Here is a 9,977-nt window from a genome sequence, read left to right on the forward strand (position 1 = left end):
GAAATCACATGATCATATCAATAGATGCAGAGAAAGCATTTGATAAGGTCCAACACCCATTCTTGATCAAAAATGTCAGCATGATGGGAATGGAAGGAACCTTTCTCAATATAGTTAAGGCCATTTACCACAAGCCAGAGGCAAATATTGTCCTCAATGAAGAAAAACTGAAAGCCTTCCCTCTAAATTCTACACAAGACAAGGCTGTCCTCTCTCACCAATCCTATTCAACATAGCACTGGAAGTACTTGCTATAGCGATTAGGCAAGAAAAAGATATCAAGGGAATCCAGATAGAAAGGAAGAAGTCAAGCTCTCGCTGTTTGCAGATGATATGATAATACTCTACCTAGAAAACCCTAAAGTCTCTACGAAAAAGCTTCTAGAAACAACAGACTCATATAGCAAGGTGGCAGGCTACAAAATTAACACACAAAAATCAGTGGCCTTTCTATACACCAATAGTAATAAGGAAGAAATGGACATTAAGAAAACAACCCCATTCACAATAGTGCCACACAAACTCAAATATCTTAGAATCAACTTGATTAAAAATGTGAAGGACGTATACAAAGAAAACTATAAAACTCTGCTCCAAGAAATAAGAGAAGACACGTGGAAATGGAAGCACATACCCTGCTCATGGATTGGTAGGATTAACTTCATTAAAGTGGCAATACTCCTCAAATCATTGTACAGATTTAATGCAATCCCTCTAAAGATACCCATGACATTCTTCAAAGAAGTGGATCAGACACTTTTGAAATTCATTTGGAACAATAAACACCATAGAATAGTTAAAGCAATCATTGGGAAAAAATATGGGAGGAATTACTTTCCCCAACTTTAAACTGTATTACAAAGCAATAGTTATCAAAACAGCATGCTATTGGAATAAAGACAGGCCCTCAGATCAGGGGAAAAAGCTTGAATACTCAGAGAATGTTCCTCAGACATACAATCACCTAACTTTTGATAAAGGAGCAAGAAATCCTAAACGGAGCAAAGAAAGCCTCTTCAACAAGTGGGGTTGGAACAACTGGCTATCCACTTGCAAAAAATTGAACTTAGACACCCAGCTAACATCATTTATGAAGGTTAAATTTAAATGTATGGAAACCGGCAAGACTTTGCAAAAGCCGGCTCCCTGTGTGTGACACCAGGCGGGGAAAATCCACGAAAGTACACCGGCCCAGTGGGGCCCAACTGTGAAAAACTGTGAGTGTGACCTCTATATGTCTGTCTACTGACCTCTTGCATGAAACTCTTGTGAGTGGGGCAAAAAGAGGCTCCAGCAGAGCATGGCCGCTCCACTTCGCTACGCGGCCGTGCACTCTTTCTAAGGAAAGAACACCATTGCAACAAGAAGTAAAAGTTACATTAAGAACGGTGCTATATCACAGAAGCAAACATTTCTCTCCGGACTGTCTTCTCTGTTGCATGCTCGGGCCTAAGATTTGACCCAGTGTGAGGCTTCATCCACAGAGGACTCCCCTCCCTTAGAGGCAAGTCAGCCCATCCAGAAAGGGCGGAGCCAGAGGAGTGCGCTGCCTGCATCATATAGACAATGAATACCACCACAACACGTAGAAAAACCCACAATACAAGTGTGACAATGGGGAAACAACGCACGCCAGCATCAGACATAGAGAATGAAGATGACAATTCTGAGGACCAGATAATGACCAACCAACTAATCAACCTCTCAGATAAGGACTTTAGACTAGCAATATGGAAGATGCTAAAAGAACTCCAAGAAACCATGGATCGAGTTGAACAGAACACTAATAAGAACCAAGAAAATATGAAGACAGAAATCACAAAACTCCAAACTGAAATAACATGTCAACTAACAGGACTGAAAAAGTCAGTAAACGAAGTGAATGACAAAATGACTAAGCTCTGGGACAGGGTATCAGAAGCTGAGAATAGACTTGGTGCTGTGGAAGATGAGATACATAACAATTCAATACAGCAGGAGAGATTGGACAAAAAACTTAAAGCAAATGAGCAGACAATGGAAAAATTAGTCAAAGAATGGGAACAGATGAAAATAGAAGTCTATGATAAGATCAACAGAAACAACTTAAGAATCATTGGAGTCCCAGAGACCCAGGAAGAAAATTTCCAGGAAGAATCAATGGTCAAGAACATCATTAAAGAGAATCTTCCAGAGCTAAAGAATATATGTGATCAAATACTGCATGCCCGAAGAGTACCAACCAAAAGAGACCCCAGAAAAACCACCCCAAGAAACATCCTAGTCACAATGACAAATCCCACAGATAGAGACAGAATTCTGAAAACAGCAAGATCAAAAGGGGAAATCACGTTCAAGCAAGCTTCCCTGAGATTTACAGCAGAACTTTCACCAGAAACACTCAATGCCAGAAAGCAGTGGTGGGATATTGTGACAAGACTGAATGAAATGAATGCTTCACCAGGATACTATACCCAGCAAAACTCACTTTCCGGTTTGACGGAAGAATACATGGTTTCACAGACAAAAAACTGCTCAGAAACTTCACAGACACAAAACCAGTCTTAAGAGAAAAACTGAAAGACACACCAAATTTTGAAATAAAGATGGCGTTAAATCCCAGGACAATTCTTTCTCTCAATGTCAATGGACGAAATGCACCAGTTAAGAGACACAGAGTGGCTAAATGGGTCAAAAAACTCAATCCAACCTTCTGCTGCCTACAAGAAACGCACCTGAATAGTCAGAACAAACATAGACTCAAAATAAAAGGCTGGAGAAATATTATCCAAACAAACAACACCCATAAAAAAGCTGGAGTGGCCATACTAATATCAGATAATGCAAACTTTATACTCAGGAAGGTTGTAAGGGACAATGATGGACATTTTATATTAATCAAGGGGTACGTAGAGCAGGAAGAATTCACTCTCCTAAACATATAGGCACCGAATGAGGGGCCAGCAAAATATATAATACAACTGTTGACAAATCTGAAAAATAATATCAACAACAACACAATAATTGTGGGGGACCTTAACACGGCTTTGTCAACACTGGATAGGTCAACCAGACTGAAACCCAACAAGAATATACTAGACCTGAGGAGAGAAATGGAAGAAAGAGGCCTTGTGGATATATATAGGACACTCCATCCCCAGAAACCTGGATACACATTCTTCTCCAATGTACATGGGACATTCTCCATGATAGACTACATGCTGGCACATAAAACATACCTCCATAAGATCAAGAGGATAGAAATTTTGCAGACTACCTTCGCTGACCACAAGGCTCTGAAATTATTTGTGAACTCCAAAGGGATTCAGGAGAAACACTTTAACACCTGGAAGTTAAACAGCCTCATGATCAATAACCAGTGGGTCCGAGATGAAATCAAGGAGGAAATCAAAAGGTTCCTGGAAACAAATGACAATAAAGACACAAACTATCAGAACTTATGGGACACAGCAAAAGCAGTACTGAGAGGAAAATTTATAGCTTTGCAAGCACACATCAGGAAGGAAGAAGGAGCTTACCTGAGTAGCGTAATGAGACAGCTAATAGAACTAGAAAATGCTCAACAAAAGGAACCAAGAATAGGAAGACAGAAGGAAATAACAAAGCTGAGAGCAGAAATCAACAAAGTGGAAACCCAAAAAACAATCCGAAAGATTAACGAAAGCAGAAGTTGGTTCTTTGAAAAAAATAAACAAGATTGATAGACCACTGGCAAACCTAACAAAGAAAGAGAGAGTGAGAGAAACTTGATAACTCGTATCAGGAATGAAAAAGGAGAGATCACTACTGATATGACAGAGATTCAAAGGGTAATCAGAAACTATTTTGAAAAACTCTACGCCACTAAAAATGAGAACCTGGATGAAATGGATAAATTCTTGGACTCTTATAATCTTCCAAGGTTGAAGGAAGAGGATGTAGCATATCTAAACACCCCCATCACCATTGATGAAATTAAAACAGTAATCAAATTTCTGCAGAAAAACAAAAGCCCAGGTCCAGATGGATTCACTAATGAATTCTATCAAACTTTCCAAGAGGAACTACGGCCAATTTTGGCAAGACTCTTTCCTGAAATTGAACAAACAGAAACACTTCCAAATAGCTTTTATGAAGCCAACATCGCCTTGGTACCTAAACCAGACAGAGATGCTACAAGAAAAGAAAATTACAGACAAATATCGCTGATGAATGCAGATGCAAAGATCCTCAACAAAACCCTGGCAAATAGGATTCAATGACTCGTTAAGAAGATTATCCACTACAATCAAGTAGGTTTCATCCCAGGAATGCAAGGCTGGTTTAACATCCGTAAATCTATCAACATAATACACAACATCAATAACAAGAAAAATAAAAACCACATGATCATATCAATAGATGCAGAGAAATCATTTGATAAGGTCCAACACCCATTCTTGATCAAAACTCTCAGCAAGATGGGAATGGAGGGAACCTTTCTAAATATAGTGAAGGCCATCTACCAGCAGCCAGTGGCAAATATTATCCTCAATGGAGAAAAACTAAAAGCCTTCCCTCTAAATTCTGGCAAAAGACAAGGCTGTCCTCTCTCACCACTCCTATTCAACATAGCACTGGAAGTACTTGCTATAGCGATTAGGCAAGAAAAGGATATCAAGTGAATCCAGATAGGAAAGGAAGCTCTCACTGTTTGCAGATGACATGATACTCTACTTAGAAAACCCTAAAGACTCTATCAAAAAGCTTCTAGAAACAATAGACTCATATAGCAAGGTGGCAGGCTACAAAATTAACACACAAAAATCAATGGCCTTTCTATACACCAATAGTAATAAGGATAAAATGCACATTAAGAAAACAACCCCATTCACAATAGTGCCACACAAACTCAAATATCTTGGAATCAACTTGACTAAATATGTGAAGGACCTATACAAGGAAAACAATAAAACTCTGCTCCAAGAAATAAGAGAGGACACACGGAAATGGAAACACATACCCTGCTCATGGATTGCCATGATTAAAATCATCAAAATGGCAATACTCCCCAAGGCATTATAAAGATTTAATGCCATCCCTCTAAAGATACGCATGACATTCCTTAAAGAAGTGGATCAGACACTTTTGAAATTCATTTTGAACAATAAACACCCTCGAATAGCTAAAGCAATCATTGGGAAAAAGAATATGGGAGGAATTACTTTCCCCAACTTTAAACTGTACTACAAAGCAATAGTTATCAAAACAGCATGGTATTGGAATAAGGACAGGTCCTCAGATCAGTGGAATAGGCTTGAGTATTCAGAAAATGTTCCCCAGACATACAATCACCTAATTTTTGATAAAGGAGCAGGAAATCCTAAATAGAGCAGGGAAAGCCTCTTCAACAAGTGATGTTGGCACAATTGAATAGCCACTTGCAAAAAATTGAACTTAGACCCCCAGCTAACATCATGTACGAAGGTAAAATCCAAGTGGATTAAAGACCTCGATATCAGCCCCAAAACCATAAGATATATAGAACAGCACATAGGCAAAACACTCCAGGACATTACAGGAATCTTCAAGGAGGAAACTGCACTCTCCAAGCAAGTGAAAGCAGAGATTAACAGATGGGAATATATTATGCTGAGAAGCTTCTGCACCTCAAAGGAAATAGTGCCCAGGATACAAGAGCCACCCACTGAGTGGGAGAAACTATTCACCCAATACCCAATCAGATAAGGGGCTAATCTCCAAAATATACAAGGCACTGACAGAACTTTACAAGAAAAAAACATCTAACCCCATCAAAAAATGGGGAGAAGAAATGAACAGACACTTTGACAAAGAAGAAATACACATGGCCAAAAGACACATGAAAAAATGTTCCACATCACTATTCATCAGGGAGATGCAAATCAAAACAACGATGAGATACCACCTCACACCCCAGAGAATGGCACACATCACAAAGAATGAGAATAAACAGTGTTGGCGGGGATGTGGAGAGAAAGGAACTCTTATCCACTGCTGGTGGGAATGCTGTCTAGTTCAACCTTTATGGAAAGCGATATGGAGATTCCTCCAAAAACTGGAAATCGAGCTCCCATACGATCCAGCTATACCACTCCTAGGAATATACCCTAGGAACTCAAAAATACAATACAAAAACCCCTTCCTTACACCTATATTCATTGCAGCACTATTTACCATAGCAAGACTCTGGAAACAACCATGATGCCCTTCAACAGACGAATGGCTAAAGAAACTGTGGTACATATACACAATGGAATATTATGTCAGGAGAGATGAAGTCATGAAATTTTCCTATACATGGATGTACACGGAATCTATTATGCTGAGTGAAATAAGTCAGAGAGAGAGAGAAAAACGCAGAATGGTCTCACTCATCTATGGGTTTTAAGATAAATGAAAGACACCCTTGTAATAATAATTTTCAGACACAAAAGAGAAAAGAGCTGGAAGTTCCAGCTCACCTCAGGAAGCTCATCACAAAGAGTGATGAGTTTAGTTAGGGAAATAACTACATTTTGAACTGTCCTAATAACGAGAATGTATGAGGAAAATGGAGAGCCTGTCTAGAGTACAGGCGGGGGTCGGGTGGGGAGGAGGGAGACTTGGGACATTGGTGATGGGAATGTTGCACTGGTGATGGGTGGTGTTCTTTACATGACTGAAACCCAAACACAATCATGTATGTAATTAAGGTATTTAAATAAATTAAAAAAATTCAAATGGATGAAAGGCCTCAATATTAGACCTGAAACCATAAGATATATAGAACAACACGCAGGTAAATCAATCCAGGACATTGAAACTAAAAACATCTTCAAAAAGGAAACTGCACTCTCCAAGCAACTGAAAGCAGAGATTAACAGATGGAAATATATTAAACTGAGAAGCTTCTGCACCTCAAAAGAAATATAGCCCAGGATACAAGAGCCCCCCACTGTGTGGGAGAAACTATTCACCCAATACCCATCAGACAAGGGGCTAATATCCAAAATATACAAAACACTGACAGAAATTTACAAGAAAAATACATCTAATCCCATCAAAAAATGGGGAGAAGAAATAAACATACACTTTGACAAAGAAGAAATACAAATGGCCAAAAGACACATAAAAAAATGCTCCATATCACTAATCATCAGGGAGATGCAAATCAAAACAACGATGAGATACCACCTCACACCACAGATTATGGCACACATCACAAATAATGAGAATAAACAGTGTTGGCGGGGATGTGGAGAGAAAGGAACTCTTATCCACTGCTGGTGGGAATGCTGTCTAGTTCAACCTTTATGGAAATCAATATGGAGATTCCTCCAAAAACTGGAAATAGAGCTCTCACATGACCCAGCTATACCACTCCTAGGAATATACCCTAGGAACACAAAAATACTGTACAAAAATCCCTTTCTTATACCTAAATTCATTGCTGTACTATTTACCATAGCAAGACTCTGGAAACAGCCAAGATACCCTTCAACCGATGAATGGCTAGAGGAACTGGTTGGTTCCTATACACAATGGAACATTATGAAGCTGTCAGGAGAGATGAAATATTGAAATTTTCCTATATATGGATGTACATGGAATCTATTATGCTGAGTGAAATAAGTCAGAGAGAAAAAGATGTAGAATGGTCTTACTCATCTATGGGTTTTAAGAAAAATGAAAGACATTCTTGCAATAATAACTTTCTGACACAAAGAGAAAAGAGCTGGAAGTTCCAGCTCAGCTCACGAAGCTCACCACAATCAGGGATGAGTTTAGTTAGAGAAATAACTACGTTTTGAACTATCCTAATAATGAGAATGTACGAGGGAAATAGAAAGCCTGTCTAGAGTACAGGCAGGGGTTGGGTGGGGAGGAGGTAGATTTGGGACATTGGTGATGGAAATGTTGCACTGGTGATGGGTGGTGTTCTTTACATGACTGAAACCCAAACACAATCATGTATGTAATAAAGTTGTTAAAAAAAAAAAAGAAATAAAACTACCATACTCTGCCAAAACTAAAAAAAATATGTTTAAATAAAGATATTTATTAAAAAAGTTGAACCTGCAAAACAAAAATATATAAAATAATTTGAGCTGATTTTTAAATCATACATTATGTTCAGCATTAATGGCCACAGTGAGCACGTTTTGCATTGCATAGCTGTTTGAAGCCGGGTTGAAGCAGGACACAGCAACTCTCCACTGCAGAGACATACAGAAACATAAACACGGGGCTTAGCTTGTTATGACAGTGTTGCCAAGGTCAAATGCGCCCTCCTTTATGGAGCCTCATGCCCGCCCTGGGGGTTGTGCCCCATTATTTGAGAAGCACTGCATCAAATGAAAATGAGGCTGAGTTGATGGGACTTTTCTCAGTCTCTTTCTAGGTCCCAGAGCCATTCCTAATTGTTTGCCGCCTGGGGATAGTCAGCTCTGTGTCTGGACAAGAATAGGGAAACTCCAGTACTAATTCCCTCCACCAAGCACAAATGGGACCTCTTTTGCAGCCTTCCTCAGCCATATTCTTGGCTCTGGTGCCGTTACTGAATCCCTCCCCTTCCCATCAGGTCTTCTTTTCCCAAACTGCCTAGAAGAACTGGCATCATTTCAAGTCATTGAAGTCATTTCAACTTATATCAAGATATACCTTGAGGCACATTCCATACACTTTCTTAAACACCTGATAAACCAGCATTCCAAACCACTAAATGCAAAGATCAGTGGGAAAACCAAGAAAGACACCTTCATTGGGGAATATCCTGGCAAATCTCTAAATTCATCCAAAAGCCTTAACCTTAACAGATGAGGACCTGAAATCATCACTTAATTATTTAGCAATGGAATTCAAAGTGTCACTAGCCTAAGAAATTTATAGATGAACAATTCAACCAACTCAAAGAACTCTTTACAAGATGATATAATCTATAAAAATGTAACTGAAGGAACTAAAAAAACATAATTGCAAGCCATAATTGAAGAATTACACAGGTGGAGAATCACATAGATGAATTAGGAGACAAAATACAAGCCAGTACTGATAAAAAAGTCAAAAATGAGAGGAGAGACAAAACACTGGAAGAAAATGCAAGTTACTTAATGAACAAAGGAAAGAGAAATAATCTCTGAATTATAGAAATACCGAAAGAGAAAGAAAACAGGAAAGGGGAAGAACAAGTAGTAAGGTAGATAATAACAGAAAACTTTCCCAGCCTTGGGAAAGAAGCTTCTCTACAAATCCAAGAGGTAAAAAGGTGTGCTAAACAAAATAGACCCTAACAGAACAATACCAAGACACTTTGTAATCCAAATGGTAAAAAAAAAAAATAAAAATAAAATAAAATATAACAAAACAACAATCCAAAGAGAGATGGATTCTTTAAAGCAATAAGAAAGAAGAAAAATCTCGTGTATAAAGAAAAAAAAAAAGAATCTAACCAGATCTTCCATTTAAAACAATCCAGTCATGAAAAGAGTGGCATCACATGTTCAAACTACTGAATGGACGAAACTTTTAACTTAGAGTCTACTACCCAGCAAAATTCTCATTTACATTGGAGAGAGGATTTAAAACATTCTCAGACAAAAAAGAGATTCCAATATTTGCATTAACCAAACCTACCCTAAAATCAAAGAACAATTACAATAACTAAATTCCCCAATTGTAACAACAACAATCCTACAGAACATAATGGCACAACATTTCTTTCTGTCAATAGTTTCCTTAAATGTCAATGGACGAAATTCTCCCATGCAGATGTCTATAATATTGTTCTAATGCTTTTTATCAGCAGAAACTGGTACAGAATTCATTTGGAAGACATAGACTTTCACTACATTGCTTGCTATAAGAAGTATTAATGTTATATTTACTGTGTTTATAATAATGCCTTGATCTTTTTGTTCACAGTGATACTCGGAGATATAGGTAGGTTGCCCTACTTCTACATTGCAATACTATACTATATCAGCTCAGAAGACAGTCCT

This window comes from Suncus etruscus, chromosome 11 (genome assembly GCF_024139225.1).
Source record: "Suncus etruscus isolate mSunEtr1 chromosome 11, mSunEtr1.pri.cur, whole genome shotgun sequence".
Classification (NCBI taxonomy): Eukaryota; Metazoa; Chordata; class Mammalia; order Eulipotyphla; family Soricidae; genus Suncus; species Suncus etruscus.